The sequence below is a fragment of the Leucoraja erinacea genome, chromosome 4, assembly GCF_028641065.1.
Source record: "Leucoraja erinacea ecotype New England chromosome 4, Leri_hhj_1, whole genome shotgun sequence".
Taxonomy (NCBI): Eukaryota; Metazoa; Chordata; class Chondrichthyes; order Rajiformes; family Rajidae; genus Leucoraja; species Leucoraja erinaceus.
In genome coordinates this window covers 58,925,769-58,947,967 of record NC_073380.1, presented here as the reverse complement: position 1 = coordinate 58,947,967, position 22,199 = coordinate 58,925,769, and the positions used below count along the sequence as shown (strand labels likewise).

The window sequence follows — 22,199 nt, the reverse complement described above, 5'->3', positions numbered from 1 at the left end:
AGAAAGATCTTGTTAAATATAAGGATGGAATTTCCACTAATTATATCAGCAGAATCTGGGTGAAATCAGCTGGGACAGCAGAAGAAATGAGGGAATTTAAAACATACCCAAATTACACAGAATATATATCCATGTAACTAAAAGTCTCATCTTGACCACATCAGGTCTGAGCTACCCTATATCGCTATGATTTTTGGCCATCTTACAGTCCTCCTCCACTGAGGCAGCCCCGAGGATTTTTCCGATCGATGAAAAATAAAAAAGTTATGAATGTTTAAAAAATCTTGAGATCAGCTGATTGGTCCTCTCGCCTGTCAATCACCATTAAGAAGGTAACGTCCCTTCCGATGGGGGGGGCAGGGGGGGGGGGGGGGGGACTAAATAACCCTGGATGCCTGGACATGAGTCAGTCACTCTGGAGGATCGCGTGGGAGAGGCCACAACGGTGATTTTTAGCTGTGAATCAACTGAACTGAGAGTGTGCAATGTACTTGAAATAAATGATTTGTTATCCCTTAATGAAAATGTAGTGAGCTATTTGTCCTGCCCTCTGCTTGAAACGGCAATGGAAATGGAAAGGAAATGAAAAGGCAATGAGTTGTTTGGCCTGCCCTGCGCTTGAAACTGAAATGAAAATGCAATGAGCTGTTTGGCCTGCCCTTGCTTGAGACTGCAATGGAAATGGAAATGGAAATGAAAATGAAAATGCAATGAGCTGTTTGGCCTGCCCTGTGCTTGAGACTGCAATGGAAATGGAAATGGAAATGAAAATGCAATGAGTTGTTTGGCCTGCCCTGTGATTGAAATTGAAATGGGAATGGGAATGGAAATGAAATGAGTTGTTTGGCCTGCCCTGGGCTTGAAATTGAAATGGAAATGAAATTAGTTGTTTGGTCTGGCCTATGCTTGAAACTGCAATGGAAATGGAATGAAGTGAAAATGAAATGAGTCGTTTGGCCTGCCCTGTGCTTGAAACTGCAATGGAAATGGAAATGAAATGAAAATGCAATAAGCTGTTTGGCCTGCCCTGTGCTTGAAACAGCAATGGAAATGGAAAGGAAATGAAAATGCAATGAGTTGTTTGGCCTGCCCTGTGCTTGAAACGGAAACGGAAATGAAAATGCAATGAGCTGTTTGGCCTGCCCTGTGCTTGAAACTGCAATGGAAATGGAAATGAAAATGCAATGAGCTGTTTGGCCTGCCCTGTGCTTGAAACTGCAATGGAAATGGAAATGAAAATGCAATGAGCTGTTTGGCCTGCCCTGTGCTTGAAACTACAATGGCAATGGAAATGAAATGAAATGAAAATGCAATCCATTTGGCCTGCCCTGTGCTTGAGACTGCAATAGAAATGAAAATAAAATGAAAATGCAATGAGCTGTTTAGCCTGCCCTTGCTTGAGACTGCAATGGAAATGGAAATGGAAATGAAAATGCAATGAGTTGTTTGGCCTGCCCTGTGCTTGAAATTGAAATAGAAATGAAATGAGTTGTTTGGCCTGCCCTGTGCTTGAAACTGCAATGGAAATGGGAATGAAATGAAAATGCAATGATTTGTTTGGCCTGCCTTGTGCTTGAAACTGTAATGGAAGTGGAAATGGAAATGAAAATGAAATGAATTGTTTGGCCTGCCCTGTGCTTGAAATTGAAATGGAAATGAAATGAGTTGTTTGGCCTGCCCTGTGCTTGAAATTGCAATGGAAATGAAATGAGTTGTTTGGCCAGCCTGAAACCACTAAATTTGGCCCACAAGGCCCCTATTAGCCGAGAAACCAGTCCCTTTTGCCCAAAATACCCTTAATAGCCCAGGAGGAGCATTTTGGCCCAAAAGGCCCATGCCAGGCCATGAAAAGTCCAGAAAAAGTGCCTTTCGTTTTAAACCCCCTTTGGCCCATCAGGCCTGTACTAGCCCAGGTGGAGTCCCTTCGGCTCATCAGTAAGTATTCCCCCTCACCCCAGTATTTTTCTCCCTCCCTTCATTGGCTCCCTGTGAGATCCAGGCCAGGATAGACTTTCCTCCTTCATTGCTGTGATCTGCAGAAAAATATGAAAAATGTCTAAAATTGATTCTTCACCCTCTCACTCACCTCTTTTGGGCAGAATTTCTGGCAGTTTCTAAGCTGCCAGCCCACCAGGCCTGAGTGACTGAGCTGCCAGCCCACCAGGCCTGAGTGACTGAGCTGCCAGCCCAAGAATCTATTCGGCCCACAATGCCCATACTAGCCCTCTGGAAACCAGTCCCTTCGGCCCACAAAACCCATACTAGTGCTCCAACGGGTCCCACTTAGTCTAGTTTATTATGTTTAGTGCTTACCGTGATGTTTTATATCAATTCAAGATTTAATTTCACCTGATCAAACCTGACCCACAACCTTCAGTGCAAAACTGCAAGATTCTGATTATACTGGTTTGTGAAGAGTAAAGTAACACTTACTTTCTCAAGTAGTTGAAAGTACATCTTCCTAATTTCCACAAAGTTTTAAGTTTACCAACAAATTCCAAACAATTGTATTAAATTATTTCCCGAAGCTTTAAAACATTTTCAGAAACTTTAAAATCAGGTTATTCATGAAGGTGTTAGGAGAGGTGGACGAGAACAGGACAACCTAATTAAAATTGCTATTACTTGCTGATAAACCTATTTTCAGTTCTATTAATAAACTTTAAGTTATAGATATAATATGAAGGAAAAAAAACATGATGATATAGCCCGGATCATTCCATACAATTTCCAGTACATGTTGGCAATTTTTCCACTACATTGCAACCAATTTCACGAAGAGCAAATATGTATTCATTGTCTTGCGGAGATTTGTAGAACTTTTTTCTGTGCAATTTAGCAAGTATGTTTAAAAAAAATAGTAATCACACTTTGACTGTGGGCAGAGAATCAATGGGCTGACTGTCGTCTTAAATCGTAAAGGAACAAAACAAATTTGAGAACTTCCAAATTTTGCATAAAGTGGGAAACGTACCCCGATGTGTTTTTCTGTTTAAGACTTAAAACGGCGAGCGAAACTTACATAAACATGAAATAAAAACAGAAAATGCTCCAAAGACTCAAAAGATCAGGCGGAATCTGTGGGAAGGATAAAACTCAAGATTTTGTTGCGTTCCTTTTGAACATTGTCAAATATTAAAATCAACGACTGTTTTACATGGTTCCAATTTTGTCTCTATCAATGAAACTTGATAGATAAAACATTTTTATGAACACTATGGTGTTTGAATTTTCCCCACTTGTTGTTGCTTTCTTTTTTTCCTTCTTTAAATACAAAGGTATTTTTTACATGACTAATTGTGCCTGAACGTGGCTCTTGAAAATTGTGCCCTAGGTTTTCCACAAACTGTGTCAGAATAAGACACTAAAGTGCTGATGATGTGTTCTGGAATCTATGCATCATATTTTAGGTTCTGTCTTCAACGTCACAGTTCAGGGCCAAAATGTTAAATTGAATACCAAGCTTTTGAAAATTCCAATGTTATTGAGGAGTTAAAAGATACATTCATAGTTAATTATGATCTGATTAACATGAAATATTTTCAATAACACACTTATTAGCATCAATTACACTGGAAAAAGTTCCAAGTTAATTTAAAGAAGTATTATCAAATAAAAATGAACAACAAACCATAAGAACATATGAGCAAAAGAACTCAAAATAATAGATACAGCTTTAGGGCTGTCAATGTAGTGGACAGCACACCATCAATAGTGAAAAATAATGAGGTGGTCAGAATGGAAAAAAGAGCATTTTCAATGCCACGTCTTTTTTTCACTGAACCACCTTGGTCCTTTTAGAAAGCAATCAGTCGTTTAGTCAGTTTACAGACTTTTAGTTTGCGTTTTCCCCTTCTCTTCAACTTCAATGCAGTTTTTATTTTACATCAAAGACAGACCAAAATATTGTTTAAAGTGTGAAATTACAAAAACATCAATACTCTCACATGGGAATTGTTCACAATGCCAGTGGTACATTTTATATCAACATCAAAGTATGTAACTACAAGATGTCAGAAAGCAGCCCTAACATGATTCAGAGAGCCTACACTAACTCCACACGATTAAACCATCAGTGGTCAATCGTGCAATTCATGTCAGCCTTCCTTTAACCAAAAGACAACAAGATCTTTTTGTAGGGTATGTAGAACAATCCTTGTTCGAGGCGTACCGTGGCCCTATCCCCGAAATCTACATTGAAGACTGCATTGCTGCTACCTCCTGCACCCATGCAGAACTCACTGACTTCATCCATTTCACCACAACTTCCACCCGGCACTCAAATTCACCTGGACCATTTCCGACATCTCCCTACCGTTTCTAGACCTCACTATCTCCATCACAGGTAACAGACTACTGACCGAAGTTTACTACAAACCCACTGACTCCCATGGCTATCTGGACTACACTTCTTCCCACCCTGCTTCCTGCAAGGACTCTATCCCCCTACTCCCAATTCCTCCTTCTACACCGCATCTGCACCCAGGATGAGGTGTTCCAAACCAGGGCATCGGAGATGGCCTCATTCTTTAGGGAACGGGAGTTCCCCTCTTCGACTATCGATGAGGCTCTCACCAGGGTCTCTTCTATATCCTGTAGCACTGCTCTCACTCCCCATCCCCCCCACTCGTACAGAGTCCCCCTTGTCCTCACGTTTCACCCTACCAGCTGTCACATACAACAGATAATCCTCCGACATTTTCGCCACCTCCAATGGAATCCCATCACTGGCCACATCTTCCCATCTCCTCCCCTTTCGGCTTTCCGCAGAGACCGTTCCCTCCGTAACTCCTTGGTCAATTCGTGCCTTCCCACCCAAACCACCCCCTCCCCTGGTACTTTCCCTTGCAACAGCAGGAAATGCTACACTTGTCGCTTTACCTCCCCCCTTGACTCCATCCAAGGACCTAAGCAGTTTTTTCAGGTGAGGCGGAGGTTCACCTGCACATCCTCCAACCTCATCTATTGCATCCACTGCTCTAGGTGTCAATTGCTCTACATCGGTGAGACCAAACGCAGGCTTGGCGATCGCTTCGCCCAACACCTCTGCACAGTTCGCATTAACCAACCTGATCTCCCGGTGCTCAGCACTTCAACTCCCCCTCCCATTCCGAATCCGATCTTTCTGTCCTGAGCCTCCTCCATGGCCAGAGTGAGTCCCACCGCAAATTGAAGGAGCAGCACCCCATATTTCGCTTGGGTAGTTTACACCCCAGCGGTATGAACATTGACTTCTCCAATTTTAGGTAGTCCTTGCTTTCTCCCTCCTTCCCCATCCCAGCTCTCCCACACAGCCCACTGTCTCCGCCTCTTCCTTTCTTCTTCTCCCCCGCCCCCACATCAGTCTGAAGAAGGGTCTCGACCCAAAACGTCACCTATTCCTTTGCTCCATAGCCTCACCCGCTGAGTTTCTCCAGCATTTTTGTCTACCTGAGATAGTTTGTATCAATGGCTCAATCCTTGATCAGAAAGCACAGATTTAATTTATAAAGTATCTTTTTTTCCCAACACCTGATGGTCACAAGAAGCAGAGTGAGGGAGAATTACATACCTTGTTCCTATAAGCAGCATTGCTAGTTTTCTAAAACATTGCATCTCCAGGAGCAGAAGTAACACCTGACAATATTACACTTCAAGAAACATGATAAAATTGAAATAAAGTTTGTGTCTTATATTTCAGGAAAATGTAAAAACACAGATGTTGACATAAACCAGAAGAGAAATTTGACTGAAAGGGACAATAATTTTTTCTCTGGATATCTTTTATCTGAGACAGATGCAAAAAGGAATTACATGGTGCAGCTATTTAAAGCTATTCAGCACAGAAACAGATCTATTGGCCCATCATGTCCATGCTGACCAAGTTACTTAACTGAGCTAGTCCCATGTGCTTGCATTTGGACCATATGCCTCTAAACCCTTCCTGTCTAAATGCCTTTTAAATATTGTGATTGGATCTGCCTCTAGCACTTCCTCTGGCAACTCGTCCATATACACACCACCTTCTGCGAGACAAATTTATCCCACAGGTCCCTATTAAATCTTTCCCCTCTCACCTTAAACTTTACCCTAGAGTTTTGATTCCCCTAACGATCCTGTAACGATTCACCTTATCTATGCCCCTCATGATTTTACAGAGATCCGCAAGATCACCCTACAGCTTCCTACACTCCAGGGGAAATGCCTTTGCTTTTCCAGCCTCTCGTTATAACTCAAACCCTCCAGTCCAAATAACATCTTCGTAAATCTTCTTTGCACCCTTACCAATTTAATGACATCCTTCCTATCAAAACTGTAGTGCTGCGGACAGGAAGGCACTACAACGGGTGGTGAAAACCGTGCAGCACATCATCGGTGCCCCGCTCCCTGCTATGGATGCCCTCCACCGAAAACGGTGTCTGAGACGGGCTGGGAAGATCATCAAAGACCCCTCACACCCCAACCATGGACTGTTTGCCCTCCTCCCATCAGGGAGGCGGTACAGGAGCCTCAGGTCACGTACTAGTAGGATGAGGAACAGCTTCTACAACAACACAATCACATTGCTGAACTCGGAGTCCCGCCGATAGATTTCTCTGGTCCCTCCGTCCCCATTGTTTAATTATTCTGTATTTCTTGATTATTCTGTATCTTCTCTCTTTCTATTTTTTTTTTCCTTATGTACAACTACTACGGACTGACGCAAAACTGCATTTCGTTGTACTCATACTTGTATTTGTGCGATGACATTAAAGTTGAATTGAATTGAATCAATTGAATTGAATTAGTTTACCAAATGTGGCCTTATTAATGTCTTGTCCAACCTTGTAACATGACATCCCAACTTCTGTGTCACCACTTTCAAACTACCTCACATTTATCTGAATTAAATTATGTCTACTATTGCTCAATATCAAGTTGATCAAGATCCCATTGTAATCTTATATAACATTCTTCACTGTCCAAAATAACATAATTTTAGTGTTATCTGCAAATTTACTAACCATGTCACGTACATATTCATCCAAATTGTCAATAAAAATATCAAACATTTTACCCCTAAAATAATAATGTTACTATTATTCAATAGTATGATCCAGGCTATAATTTAAAAAAATATTAATACTGCCTTATACGTCCAACAACATAATGTACGCAGACACAAGAAACAGCTGATGCTGATTTACAAAAAAGGGTACAAAATGCTGGAGTAACTCAGCAGGCCTGGCAGCATCTCTGGAAGAGATGGATAGGCAACATTTTAGAGTTTAGAGTATGAAGAAAGGTCCCAACCTGAAATGTTGCCTATCCATGTCCACTAGAAACGCTGCCTGACCTGCTGAGTTACTCCAGCAAATGGTGGGGTTTTTTTTAAACATAAAATACTGCTTGGATGTGAGTTTGTAACTATGAGCTGACAGAAAAGAAACACCAAGTATGGAGAGAGAATTAATCTGCAACTAATATTTAATCAGAGTTTCACAGAAATCACTGCACATTTTCATTTTAACAAAACACAAAAGGAAACTCAAAAATTCAAATTCAAATTCTGCCCTTTTGAAACTTTAAGCCGATTTAACACAATTGTTTTAATTGCATATTCTATTTATCCCCCACACATAATGCAGTACAGCATTCTGCGGTTGTCCTTATTTGCAAAATGAAGTACAATAGTTGCACTGTGAAATAATTTCCTTCATCTATTTCAACATTGAAAAAATAGTCTGCGCAAAGATTAGTGCTTACTCCACCACTAACTTTGAGTTGTCCTTCACAGTTATTCCATTAACAAAAACAACTGATATCCAACATCATCTTCTTATCGAATCAAATGAGGTAAAAAAGGATATGCTCCCATACTGATTTGGGTGGTACAGTGGTGCAGTTGGCACGGCTGCTGCCTCACAGCACCAGAGACCCAGGCTCGATCCTAACTCAGATGCTGTCTGTGTTGAGTTTGCACGTTCTGTCATGTGGGGCTTCCCCAGGGTACTCCACCTTCCTCTCGCATCCCAAAGACGTGTGGGTTTGTAGATTAATTGGATTCTGTAAATTGCCCCATGTGTATAGGGGGTGGATGCAAAAGTGAGATAATATAGTCATCATGGACTTGGTGGGTCAGTTTCCATGCTGGATCAATGCTGGATGCAATAGGGCAGATGGATATATTATCTGGAATGATGTGTACTTCTTCCATTTGACCTCTATGCTCTTGTCATTTGGGCTTACGGTGTTTTGTGCTTTTCTAGATAGTCCTCTATTTTGATTTGTCTCTGTGCCAAGGATTCCCATACGGCGTTGAAGATGCTACGTCTTTTCATGTCCTTGCTTTGACATATTTCAAGTAGACAACTTCCACCACCCATCAGTCTGAACCAATTTTGTTAGCCTTTGCTGTCTCCTCCCCTTCCTCAGCCCTCGGGCTGTCTCCTCCCATCCCTCAGCCCTCGGGCTCCTCCTCCTCCTTTTTCCTTTCTTCTCAGTCTGAAGAAGGGTTTCGGCCCGAAACGTTGCCTATTTCCTTCGCTCCATAGATGCTGCTGCACCCGCTGAGTTTCTCCAGCATTTTTGTGTACCTTCGATTTTCCAGCATCTGCAGTTCCTTCTTAAACACCTTGTTTCAGGAGTTTGGTGTTAGAAACAAATAATGTGACCAACCCAGCAAAGCTGGTTGACTGTTAGCACTGGGAAACTGGTCTGGTGTACAACACTGACATTGGTTCACCAATCCTGCCAATGGATTTTGAGAATTTTCAAAAGACAGATGTAGTGCTTTGAGGTACCTACTGTAGGCTGTTTATGTCTCTAAAATATATAGAGCAAAGATCACAACTGTTTAGCAGACCATGAGCCTGGTACCAGATCTGTGGCCTTGGTTTTCAAAGAGTTTGGCTTCAAAGAGCCAAATGCTGTATCAGCATTGATGTCTTCAATATCAACGTAGTGTAAATAGAACCCAGGTTATAGAACACAATCCACACTTTCCAGTTTTCTGTCATGGATCAGCCATGATTTCATTGAATACAGTGGAGTAAATTTCGGAGGTCAACTCCTTCTCTTAGTGTTCTTCTAGATCTTAATTATTGAGGAATGGTGTTGAAAGGTCAATGGTATCTTTGTCTTTTAGATATTTAGCTTAAGATCCATTCTCAGTTAAATTTAGCAAAGGAATCAAGGATGACCATGCCAGAGTGAGGACCACCGTAAATTGGAGGAGCAGCACCTCATATTTCGCTATGGGTAGTTTGCACCCCAGTGGTATGAACATTGACTTTTCTCCATGGCCATAGTAAGAGTCACCGTAAATTGGAGGAGCAGCACCTCATATTTTGCTTGGGCAGTTTGCACCCCAGCGGTATGAACCACTTTGGTATGAACATTGCCCTCTAATTTCAGATAGTCCCTACTTTTTCCTCCCCTTCTCACCTGGCTCCTCCTCTTCCTTTCTTCTCCCCGCCCCTCACTTCAGTCTGAAAAAGGGTTTCGTCCTGAAATGTTGCCTATTTTCTTCGCTCCATTGATGCTGTCACCTGCTGAGTTTCTCCAGCATTTTCGTCTACAAAGGATCATTTGGAATTTGATCTCCATGTGTGCGAATGCACAATATGGATTGACACCAGCGAACTGATGATTGAAGGTGGTTTAATGGTAGTTCTGGAGTGGAAATGAAGGTTGAATAGTTTTCCATGCATCCTGGAGATCAACTCTACTCCAATGGAGAATTTATTGGAGATGCAGTGAGGTTTGTAACAACGAAGAGCCCCGAGTTATGGAGGAAGCACTGATTTGGATCAGTTTGCATATCATCACATCACAGACATAAAATGGAAATTAATCTCAGAAAGACGACCCGTCCTAAAGCACCCTCTGTCATAATTTACATTTGCAGCAACTCACTTATTTAAAAAATAAAAGTTGCACTCTTCATATATTGGAAGCATCACTTTCAAATTATAGCATTTAACGTAATCATTACACATTTCACGTCTTTTTTTTTACATTGTCCCGTTTACTAAGTAACACAAACTAAGTGGATGTAAACGACCCAAAATGTCAATAAATAAAATTCGCACAAACCTAGCTGAGCATAAGTAACTGCATTCAAGTTAGTCCCCCCTCCCCCCTCCCTTAAACGCTATAATACACTGTGCAACTACCAAAGGCGAACTTCCATACTTTAAATGGCTTTTATTTTGCTGTCACAAGGTGATTCGGTTGATGGTGTTAGGCTTATGTGATTTATTGTGCTGTTGACTTTAAACTTGGGCCTGTCTGGCCAGCGCACAGACAACACATTCTGTGTGACTGCCCCAGTCTAGCTGCAACTCTCCTCCCTGTCTGGCTTCTATAGGAACACAAAACACACGCGCTCTCCGCACCACACAAAAAAAAAGAGCCATTTCACAGCCATCCTGTTGGAAATAATAAATATATTTAAACACACGGGCAGAAACAACTTAACGTCCCCACCTCCGCTCCTAATCGTGAATAAATGACAGCGAGTCTCACTCACCCCCTGAGGCAATTGTCTGGCGCGGTGTCAGTCACCGACTGACTGTCTGGGCGGGCGACGCTCGAGCTCGATCTCGCCCCCTCCCCCCTCCTCCTCCCAACCGCCAACCGTCCGTCCTAACCGTCTCTCGCAGCCGCAGCCGCAGCCTCCGCGGCGCGGCCGCCGCCGCCTCCTATCGTCAATCCCCTGCCCGCTGCCCGCTCGAGCTCCATCCAGGCGGACGCACGGGACAAGAGCATTAGGATGGAGGGAGGGAGGGAGGGAGAAAGAAGAAGGAGGAGGAGGACTTCAGGGAGGCAGGGAAGCCAGCAACATATAAAGAAGAAAGAAAGAAAAAAACCCTCCCCGGGCTGGTGTGGCGCCTCTCGCTTTGCTTCGCGGCCGGCAGCAGCTCCACCTGCAGGGCTGCATGGAAGGCGGCTCGACGGGAGCAGCGAAGGCAAGATTCAAGTCAATAGTCAAGCGTGCTTTAGTGGAATATTGCGTTGGGGGAGGGGTACCCAACGGGTCCGCGCTTGGTCTAGTATATAAATAAATAAATACACACACAGACACAGACACAGAAGGGTCTCGACCAGAAACGTCACCCATTCCTTCTCTCCAGAGATGCTACCTGTCCCGCTGAGTTGTTGCAGCATGTTGTCTATCTTCGGTTTAAACCAGCATCTGCAGATCCTTCCCACACACATTTATATGCACATTATACATACACATACGCATACACATGAAAACAAACAAACAATAATAGTGCAAAAAGCCAAAACCAATGCCCCCAAGTCTATGTAGCTCAGAGTTTATTTGGAAGTTGCAGTGTTTAATAGCCTGATGGCTGTAAGAAAGAAGCTGTCCCGAAACCTGCACGTTTCAGTTTTCAGGCTCCTATAACTTCTTCAAGTGGAGAGGGCGTGGAGGAAATGAGCAGGGATTTGTTTTCCTTCTCAGTGTGAAAGGAAAGAAAGAGGGAAAGAGAGGGAGATCTCGATCTCTGGCAATTGAGTGCCGAACATTCTCCATACCGCTGCCATCGCCATACAGTCTAAACCCCCCTCAGACAGATGTCAAGCTAGCAGTTGTGGAATTGAGTGCCACGATCAACAAGCACAAAACAGCGTACCACAAGACCTTCCACATCATAGCTGGGGACCAGAAAACTATAACTACGATCAACACATCACCTTAAACACCGGAGGACTCAAAACACTCATCCACTGCTATACCATTATCAGGAATGGCAACAGCTCCATCTCTCACCCGCACTTCGTAAAGTTTTACCACCTGGCTGTGCTTCTTCAGGCATACAGGCATAGACTGAAAGGCATCTCACTAGCTAAGGGGATTGCAAAGCTCTGGCCATGAGAGGCGGAGGTACCCTTTCAGGACTACGTTGACTTGATGGACTAGGCTATTAGGTTCAAGGATTCATTAGCAGACCAGAATTAATATGCCACAATCGTTACCAACTTCATAAAGAAATGTGTGAATGAATGTGGACAGCACACCACCAATAGTGAAAAATAATGAGGTGGTCAGAATGGAAAAAAGAGCATTTTCAATGCCACGTCTTTTTTTATTTGGGACCTGGTCCAGTTCAGCAGGAACGTATTCATTGTCGCTGCCTCAAAGTTTGGTTTCATGCGACATGTGATTTGAATATAGGAGCAGGGAGGTTCTACTGCAGTTGTACAGGGTCTTGGTGAGACCACACCTGGAGTATTGCGTACAGTTTTGGTCTCCTAATCTGAGGAAAGACATTCTTGCCATAGAGGGAACCAGACTGATTCCTGGGATGTCAGGACTTTCATAGGAAGAAAGACTGGATAGACTCGGTTTGTACTCGTTAGAATTTAGAAGATTGAGGGGGGATCTTATAGAAACTTACAAAATTCTTAAGGGGTTGGACAGGCTAGATGCAGGAAGATTGTTCCCGATGTTGGGAAAGTCCAGAACAAGGGGTCACAGTTTAAGGATAAAGGGGAAATCTTTTAGGACCGAGATGAGGAAAACTTTTTTCACACAGAGAGTGGTGAATCTCTGGAATTCTCTGCCACAGAAGGTAGTTGAGGCCAGTTCATTGGCTATATTTAAGAGGGAGTTAGATGTGGCCCTTGTGGCTAAAGGGATCAGGGGGTATGGAGAAAAGGCAGGTACAGGATACCGAGTTGGATGATCAGCCATGATCATATTGAATGGCGGTGCAGGCTCGAAGGGCTGAATGGCCTACTCCTGCACCTATTTTCTATGTTTCTATGTCTATGTTTCTATACATCGGTACGTGGTGATTTAATTGAAATACAGGGAAATCGATATCTGGTGTTCCATATTGCTTTGTAATTTCAGCAAATACTTTGGTTTAATATGTCTGTTTACAGTATGTGGCTCACCTGGTAGGTAAGTTTGCTGATGGTCGAATATGTTTGACGACATACGGTTACCAATTGTTAAATAAATTGTCACATGATATTGATTTTATTCTGCCCAAGTGGTTGGTATATGCTACCACCGTGATGTTGTTAATTTATAAACGAACATGCAAAATGGTGCACTACTGAATAATATGCTTTTACCAATAGAACGTACTCAATATTTCCAACTAGGTTTTATGCCCAGTGTCTATAGTGATGACAACTCCAGATTAGTCCATTTGCCACCATGTTCTGGATATGGGTATTTAGTTTAAACATTAGCACCTTAGCTCTAATGGAAAGGTTCAAGTTAAGTAGCTGGTAATGCTGCTACTAACTCCCAATTACTCTAGCCACTTATTGATTGGTTGGTTGATACCATTAATTGTTACAGGTTGTGTCATATGCTGACTCTCCTTATGGCAATGTTATAGATGAGTGGGTAGAGTTAATTGAATACCAGATAGTCAATAGTTGTGGATGGTGTCAACATAGATCTATCTGGATTGTGTGACAGAGCCCAGGCTAAATAAGTTTAGTAGCTAATGCTGCTGATTAGCTATTCCCATGGATTTGTCTGTCGTTAATATCATAGAGACATGCCATGACGATATGTTCCTTAATAGTGTCAGGGCTGGTTTGAATATCTGGAAACAGTTTTGGCTCATATTAGCCATTGTCAATAATTTATACTGCCATAGTTACCCCATCCAGGTAAATTGTGGTATCTCCGAAAATTTTATGCATGGGTATAGTATAGTATAGTAGTATAGTATATCTTTATTGTCATTTTCCTGAGTACTCACATACCCAGCGGGAAACAAAAAAGTTGCTCAACCAGTATTATAATTGGGCAGTAAATATTAAAAATATGATTCACCTGCTGGACAACTCTGCCCAGCAGGTGGACTGGATTGTAATGGAAAGAGGGGACTGTTCTCCGTGTAATATAGGAGCGACTCTCCTCTCACCAATATATTTGAATAACAAAAATTATAATAAAAATCCAATTATACATAGCACAATTAGAACATGGAAACAAATAAAACAGAATCTAAAATTAAGAAACATATCTCTTTTAATACCAATAGTTAATAATCCATCGTTTAAACCATCAATTATAGACAAATCATTTATACAATGGGAACGAATGGGAATCAAAACGCTCGAAGATCTGTATGAATTGGGAAAATTACTATCATTTCAACAACTACAACTGAAATATAATTTGAAAAATAATCAATATTTTAAATATCTTCAAATTCGTGATTATCTGAAAAAATATACAAAAGACTATCATAATATGCCTACCGACTTACTGGATGAAGCAATGAAGACAAAGGCGGAATCAGCTAATCTAATATCGTACCTATATAACATCATCTTAAACATAGAAATACCCACAACTGATGGAATTAGAAGAGACTGGGAACAAGAATTAGCTATAAAAATTTCAAAAGAGAGCTGGGATAATCACTTACGACAGGTGCATAAATGTTCGATCAACGTACGACATACTCTCATCCAATTCAAAACGTTACATAGACTATATTATTCAAAAATTAAAATAAATAAACTATTCTCTAATGTCTCACCCATCTGTGATAAATGTCTGTGTCAAGAAGCTACCATAGCACATTCTTTTGTTTTTTGTACAAAAATCCAAAAATTCTGGTATGAAATATTTGATATCTTTACAAAATTAATCAAAATAAAACTGGTACCAAAACCAGAATGGATCATTTTTGGAATATCGGAAGGTAACCCTGAACAAAACGTGTTTCAGAAGAATTTACTCAATTACGGGCTAATAATGGGAAAAAAGCTCATACTTAAATTCTGGAAAAATGCACCCACACCAACAATAAAAATGTGGATATCAAATATGTTTGAAACACTACATCTGGAAGAGATGAGATTCCTCTTAGCAGGTAAAGCAGACCACTTCCAAAAGACGTGGTCTACGTTTTTGGAACTATTACAAGCATGAGGTGCAATAGTAATTAAAATAAAAAATAAATAAATAAATAAATAAATGGTATCAGGATCTGACAACGGGGGGTAAAACAACAAAAACAGACTTGGTTGGTAGTCCCCTTTCTGCGGAGTTTAATGTTATAATAGAGCGATTGTTTCTACTTTCTTTTTCCTTCTTTTCTAGGGTCTACTTTCTTTCTTTACTTCCTTCTCTAACTTCTTTTCTAAGGGGCTTTCTTTTCCCAACACTCTCTTGCACCTTCACGACTCTTGCGCACTTTCCTTACTTCCTTTACTTCTATCTTTTTCATAAAGCTCAAAAAATGAAGCGGTACAAAAAATTTATTAAGACATATGTGTTGTGTATTATTGTAATTTAGCGTACTTCTAACAAAAATAAATTAAAAAAAATTAAATTAAAAAAAAAAGATGCAATCTGTCCCTTTTGTACAGTTCCCCCTTACTCCAAAACAGATCCCAGTAATCTAAGAATCTAAATCCCTGCCCCCTGCACCAGTTCCTCAGCCACACATTCAGGTCCCGTATCTCCCTGTTCCTGCTCTCGCCAGCATGAGGAACTGGAAGCAAACCGGAGATAACAACCCCGGAGGTCCTGCTTTTCAGTATTTTTCCGAGCTCTCTAAAGTCACGCTTCAGAATATTCATCCCCTTCTTTCTGACATCATTTGTGCCGACATGCACTACCAGTTCCGGCTGTTCCCCGTCGCCCTGGAGCATTTTCTGCACTCTGTCCGTGACATTCTGGATCCTGGCACCAGGAAGGCAGCACACCATCCTCGAATCCCGTCTGTTGCCGCAGAAACCCCTGTCCGTACATCTCACAATGGAGTCTCCAACTACAATGGCGTTGCCTGACGTTGGCCTCTTTGGTTTTGGCTCAACAGTCCTTTTTGCTTCGCAAGCCAGTCCGCCGCTCAGTGTGATAACGTCTTCTGTCCCGACAGCTTCTAAGTGGGCGAATCTGTTCACAAGAGGTACAACACCCGGGGACCTTTGCATTCCAAGTTTCCCTCCCTTTCTCACCGTCACCCACTTTCTCTCTTCCAGTACCTTAGGTGTAACAATCTTACTGTGGGACTTGTCGAGGAACGACTCAGTTTCTCGGATGAACCTGAGGTCATCCATTGCTTCTCCCGTTCCCCAACACGGTCCTTCAGGAGCTGTACCTGGATGCACTTCTCACATTTGTAGCAGCCAGAGGCACCAGCAATATCCTTGACCTCCCACATACTGCAAGCATCACACTGAATCAGCTTGCCTGACATCTCCTTCTTTTGTCTCTCCTTCTCCAGCATTTTGCGTAGCCACCTCTCCTTAGCCTCCTCGCCAAAGACTCGCACTTCTCTCACAGGGCACGTCCCTCACTGCCACTCCCTAAGAGACGCCTTGCTTATATTGACAGAAGAATTGCCTAATTTACCAATCTACAAACCAAATTCCTCAGTTTTCAACTGTTTTCCCCCTCTGACTCACTTCTAACTCTCCTCCCACTCGGGCTAGAGCCAATCAGTGTTTTCTCCTGCTTCTCTTTGTTGCTGTTGCTTCAAAATCCACGGGAGCTCTGAGTAATCCACGGGACCTCGTCCTCTCAGCCTCTGAGGCATCCAAAAAGATTTATCTCTTTCATGGATTATTTGGTTATCCCTCCTCAAATCTTTTTCGTTACCGTGCATCGCTTTCAGTCTGATTGTATGTCTATAAAACACATAGGTTATTTTCCATGACCAATTAAATGGTTTACATATGTACATTATTCTGTTTCATGAGCCCCAGAAATTAGGTGGATAAAGTGCTTCAGACAGTGTAAGCCATTGGCATTTCTGCAAGTTCAGCACTAAATTATATCCCCTGCAGTATCTTCAATATAATTTATGGGTTTATAACCTTCAGTAATTGTATCTTATGTTCGAAGATGCACCATAGTAATAAGCTGTATTTCTATCAGTATGACACTACCCTGATTGCATATCAGTAATTTATTTTATCTGGTTATTGTTTACTGTCCACATCAGGGAAGGCATATTCAATCCATTATGTTACATAAAGAAGGGACATGAGAAATAGAGGGCATGCTTCAGTGAATGTGAGTTACAGTAGTTCTTTCATGAGAAAGAAAGAGCCATAATTCTCAGTACAAGCTTTATGAATTATGATATTTTGCATGAATGAACAATGCAATGTTCACAGTCAGTAATATGATGTTCTGGATCTTAGAAGCTGTTTTTCTATAAAATATTTTCTTAACAACATAAGTGGAGAAAGATGGGTAAGATCACTATTTTATCTTTGCAAATTTCTATATTTGATAGCAATGAACATTAAATCTATTTATAAAGTACCCTAACTATATCCTATGACTCGATGGAATTATTTATTTAATATGCTTTCAAAAATGCACTCAACATTATAGGACCCAGGAAAAGATGGAGATACCATTCTTCCTCCTTATGAAGGTAAAGTTTTGGAAGCTCTAAATGACATTATTCATAGGTAGAGAACTACAGATGCTGGAATCGTGACCAATACATTATGTATTTATAAGAGTCTAAAGACAAGTCCCAACCCAAAATCTCGCCTATCCACTCCCTTCACAAATGCTGCCTGACCCACTAAGTTATTCCAGCACTTTTTGTTATTCATTGATAGATGAGCTGGTTAATGAACAGGGTTTTCTATGCTGTTAACTTGCCAGTTAAATTTAAAAAAAAGCTTTTGAAATAATCTTGTTTATAACCTTTGACTCTGGTCACCATGAACATTAATGCTCATCATCATTAATGCTGATTGACAGTAGTATGTCCATTTGCCCCATTTACTATTGCCCATTTAACTTATGCTCATCATTTTAAGTAACATGCTCCATTCATGATTATTCTTCAACTGCTTGCTCACTGCACTTATATATGTTCACTAATTATTTGGTTGTGTATGCAGTTAATTGCAGTGATTGTTTATTAGCATTAAATCTGATTTCAAAACATGAAACCAGGGAAACTGACAAAAAGTCCCCAAATGCTTATGATCATAAAATGTCCAGCACAAAATGTGGTAAATAGGTGCAATCATTCCAAAATATGTTTAATCTGTGTGAATAAGTAAACATATTAAAGAGTACCTACATAGGAATGGTTGAACAGTTACAAAATGCAACTAGGAGGGCAATTATCACAAGAAGTGGATAATGTAAGGTTAATGCAGGTGGAGCACACACACACTGTCCAGAATAAAATAAAATCAAACCTCAATGCTGATGGTGGTGGTAATTTCAACAGATAGAATCTGGGGAGAGTTGACAAGAATGAAGGGAGATTAAAAAAAAAAATGTGATTAATGTAGGATTAGTCTAAATGGGTACTTGATGGCCGGTGTAGATTTGATGGGCCAAATAACCCGTTTCCATGCTTATCTTTCTATGACTATATTCTGCCTGCAATATTTAAAAGTGCTACCTCTTGACTTTGCCATTGAATGCATGGCAGTTTGCGAAGTATAAATTGAAATGACATGATTCCAGCTCCAGTACTTTTGTATGATTCAAGGGAGCTAAATGGTTTATTATTATATAGTTCCTGTGATCAATTTGTAGACAGCAGTTTCCAAATGTGGACTAAGTGATTGCACTCCGCTTTTATAATGGCTCACTTAAGTACTCTTGAGAGAAATAAGTTACGGAAGTGAGAAACTCTTCCCCAGCAAGGGTTGAACGAAACTTGTTAGTGCAACAAGGAAGATGTGGCCAACTGGAGACAAGCTGTCCCAGAGGGGAAGTGGGAATGATTGCCCTGACTTCAACAGTTTTTTGTCAAGTGTGTGTGATAATTGCTCTTTTCTAAGCTTCCCCCCAGTCTAGTTTCAGTAAAAACACTGAATCAAGCACTTGAAACAACTAAATTTTATTTTACCAAAAGTATTTTTACAGTTCAACTACTGTACCTATCCCGCCGCGGGTTCGAAACCCGTGTCTGCTTGTTCAAGGATTCTAGGCCTCGCTCAGACAGAGACAGTCCAGAAGTTCACGCAGTCCCAAGCGTTTTCCCAGAAGATCGACCCTGAGCCTCGTGATCGCGGACTTTTATATATCCCGGGACCACGAGGGGCTGAACCACACAGAGGTGGTCTCTTAATAACCCAATTACAGATATCGATTAACCTCATACATAACAGGCATTCCCTAATCCAATGATACAACAGCTCAATGCATTGTATTCAAAACGGAATTCGAGAGGAAGCCAACTTAGAAACATTTACCCTGATTTACAGAAAACCCAGACAAGGCTCAACACCTTATCCAATCAACACTTGGCAAATTCAAACTCTGCAACATTATTTACAATTATTTACAAGGTGTATGTCTGGTTTGCAGCCATCTATGCATTTGCACCAAATTGACAGGGTTTGCAGATATTCCCATTCTTAGCTTACAAATTTGTATCTAAGCTCCAGACACTCTGGCACCTCTCCACAGCTTGTCCCAGTCCTGCAAAGAGCAACTCCAATTTGACCAAATCTCCCAGCAATCCTGAACCTTTACCCCATTTTGAAGTCCTAGCTGTTCCAATTTAGCCAGGATTAACATTCCTTCCTTTTATCATAATGATAACCCATCATTAATGATAACCAATGTGGCTCAATAATCAGCTAACCAGATAAACATAACTGTGCTTTACATTTCCCATCTATCAGTAACACAAGATGATAATGTTTCTTCACAGAATCTTGTCAAGCGTCCCGAGTTTTCATGGGCATAACTTCAGAAGTTCTGTCTGAGGAGCCTTCACCTCCCGAGTTTTTGTGGGCGCGAATTCCCTCCATCCGTGTTCCTGCCCAGTCTTCCATCACCTTCCACAGTCGAACCTAAACCCTAGAAAATCCTAAGAAGCTTGGGACAAAGCAAGTTACCATCATGCACTCATGCTTTCCCATCCATTTGGTAGGCGGCGCGACTCTCGTCAGCAGCGGCCTCTGCAGCCCGTCTGCGTTTTATTATTTTTTGTCTATGTTTCTATGTAGTTTTTGTTATTTTTTGTTGGGTGTGTGTGTGTGGGGGGGGGTGGGGGGGGGGGGGGAGGGAGGGAAGGAGGGGGTAACTTTTAAATCTCTCCCCGCACGGGAGACCCGACCTTTTCTTTGTCGAGTCTCCGTTGTCGTTGGGGCTGCAACAAGGAGCGGCCTCCAACAGGAGAAGACCGGGGACTCTGGTGCCGACGACTCACCTCACCGTCGCGGAGCTGGCCGAGTCCAGAGCGGGTGGAGCGGTGGTGGAGTGCTGCTGCTGCTGCGGCCCGACCTCCGGAGATTTGGAGGCTGCAACTGCGGGTCTGGCGGACGGCGGCACCGGGAGCCCGCGGGTCCCTGGAGGGAGACCGCTTTTCAGGGCTCTCGCAACGGCGACTTCTCCCGCCCGAGTTGCGGGGTCGAAGAGCTCCTGGAGCGGGGCCTGACATCACCACCCCGCGCAGCTTGGAATGGCCGCAGGACTCTGCGAGCGCACGCCGGGGGCTCTAACACCAAGACCCGGTGTGTGACCTCACACTACCCGGCGTGGCTTTAATGGCCGCGGGACAATCGCCATCGCCAGCCGGGGGCTTTGACTTTGACTTTGACATCGGGGGGTGGGGGGAAGAGTGCAGTGGAGAGATAAGTATTTTTGGCCTTCCATCACAGCGATGTGATGGATGTTTATGTAAATTATGTTGTGTCTGGGGTCTATTTGTTTGTAATGTATGGCTGCAGAAACAGCATTTCGTTTGGACCTCAAGGGGTCCAAATGACAATTAAATTGAATCTTGAATCTTGACATTTGCCATTTCTATTTCACTTGAACCCATTCATATTCAATTATCTATTGAACCTATTATATTGTGTTCTATTACTATATCCCTATTCCTATTCTGTTCCCTAATATACTCTTTATCATTCCAGGATTTACACTAATTATCCTTCTTCATAGTCACATGATATTATAATATGTATATCTGATGATGGGTAATCATATAAATTTCAGCTGGGTTCAGTCCAGATTTCCCTAGAGGCATGACTTTATTTTGAAGCAAACCATGATAAATGTTCGAATTTAAGCAAATTCAGTCTCAGCCTTCAATTTAATATTTTACATTTCAATGCCCATTTCATCTTTCTCATTCCACAGCATTGTAGCCGATAACACAATTCTAATTCCTGTGGAATTCCCAGCTGTTCAAATTTAAACAATTAATTTCCTTTGCTATTAATTTTATGCTAAGTCCAATCAAAAATGCCAAATCCATGGACAATTTCTTTCCACCTTGATAATATGCCTCTTTTACATCAAGGGTTAAACAATTCAAATCCATCGGGCAAATATGCATCGGCTCTGCTATTCCCAATACAATTCAAGTTTCCCCCTACAGTTAACCAAGTTTTTCCTCCAGTACCTCCTCTTATGCACTCCTCACTATGGTAACTCATAACTAGAGCCAGGATGTTTAGGCACTAAAAAACTCTGAAATAGGCAGGCAAAGTGTGCAGCATAGTAGAGTACAGCAGAGTGCCATGTACCCCCACCTAGTCAAAACGGGCAGATGAGGTAGCGGAATCTCGGATGCCATTTCCTTGAACAACTGCACACGTGACGGTGCTTTGAGGGAGATTTTCTTGACATTGGAAACTAGGCGATCGACATTTGGAAACAAGCTATGTATGTGCATGGCAAATGTAACATTTTGTGAATAAAACGGTAAGAGCACAAGCAGCTTTTTTCATGTACAGAGTTGCATCAGTCACAAACGGAAGAACATTCTACTGTTTTATACCTTCTGGCCAAAGTACAGCAAGTGAAGATGTAAACAACTGAGCAATAGTTGAGCTGTTTGACTTCTCCAATGCCTTTAATGTCAACAAATGCTCCTTTGATGGTTGACCTGCCTCCAGTGTATCGATGACCACATTGGCAACATATCTCACCACAGGTAGACAAAAATGCTGGAGAAACTTAGCGGGTGAGGTAGCATCTATGGAGTGAAGGAAATAGGCGACGTTTCGGGTCGAGATCCTTCATCAGACTCCATAGATGCTGCCTCACCCGCTGAGTTTCTCCAGCATTTTTGTCTACCTTCGATTTTCCAGCATCTGCAGTTCCTTCTTAAATATCTCCCCACAGCATCAGTTGTCTCGTCTATTGAGATCCATATTTTGTTGCATGCAACTTCATCTCTAATTTTCTGCACAACAATGTTAAAGTTGCTGTCAACATCATTTTTCCGTAATGATGACTCGCTTGGTATAAGTTTCTCTGTGGATTTCTCTAAAAAACCTCTGAGAGATTTGTT

At 41.9% G+C, this 22,199-nt stretch overlaps 1 protein-coding gene across 2 annotated transcripts in view; it reads right to left on the bottom strand.

Annotated features, from left to right (window-relative positions):
* Positions 1-10,899, bottom strand: part of ldlrad4a (low density lipoprotein receptor class A domain containing 4a) — a 174,450-nt gene extending 163,551 nt beyond the window's left edge. The window contains exon 1 of one of the 2 annotated variants that reach the window (XM_055634362.1): positions 10,614-10,899. The gene's annotated coding sequence lies outside the window, so the exon portion shown is untranslated. Of the gene's footprint in view, positions 1-10,492 lie in introns of both variants that reach the window. The other variant, XM_055634361.1, reaches the window with a different exon arrangement.
* Between the last annotated feature and the right edge of the window lie 11,300 nt (positions 10,900-22,199).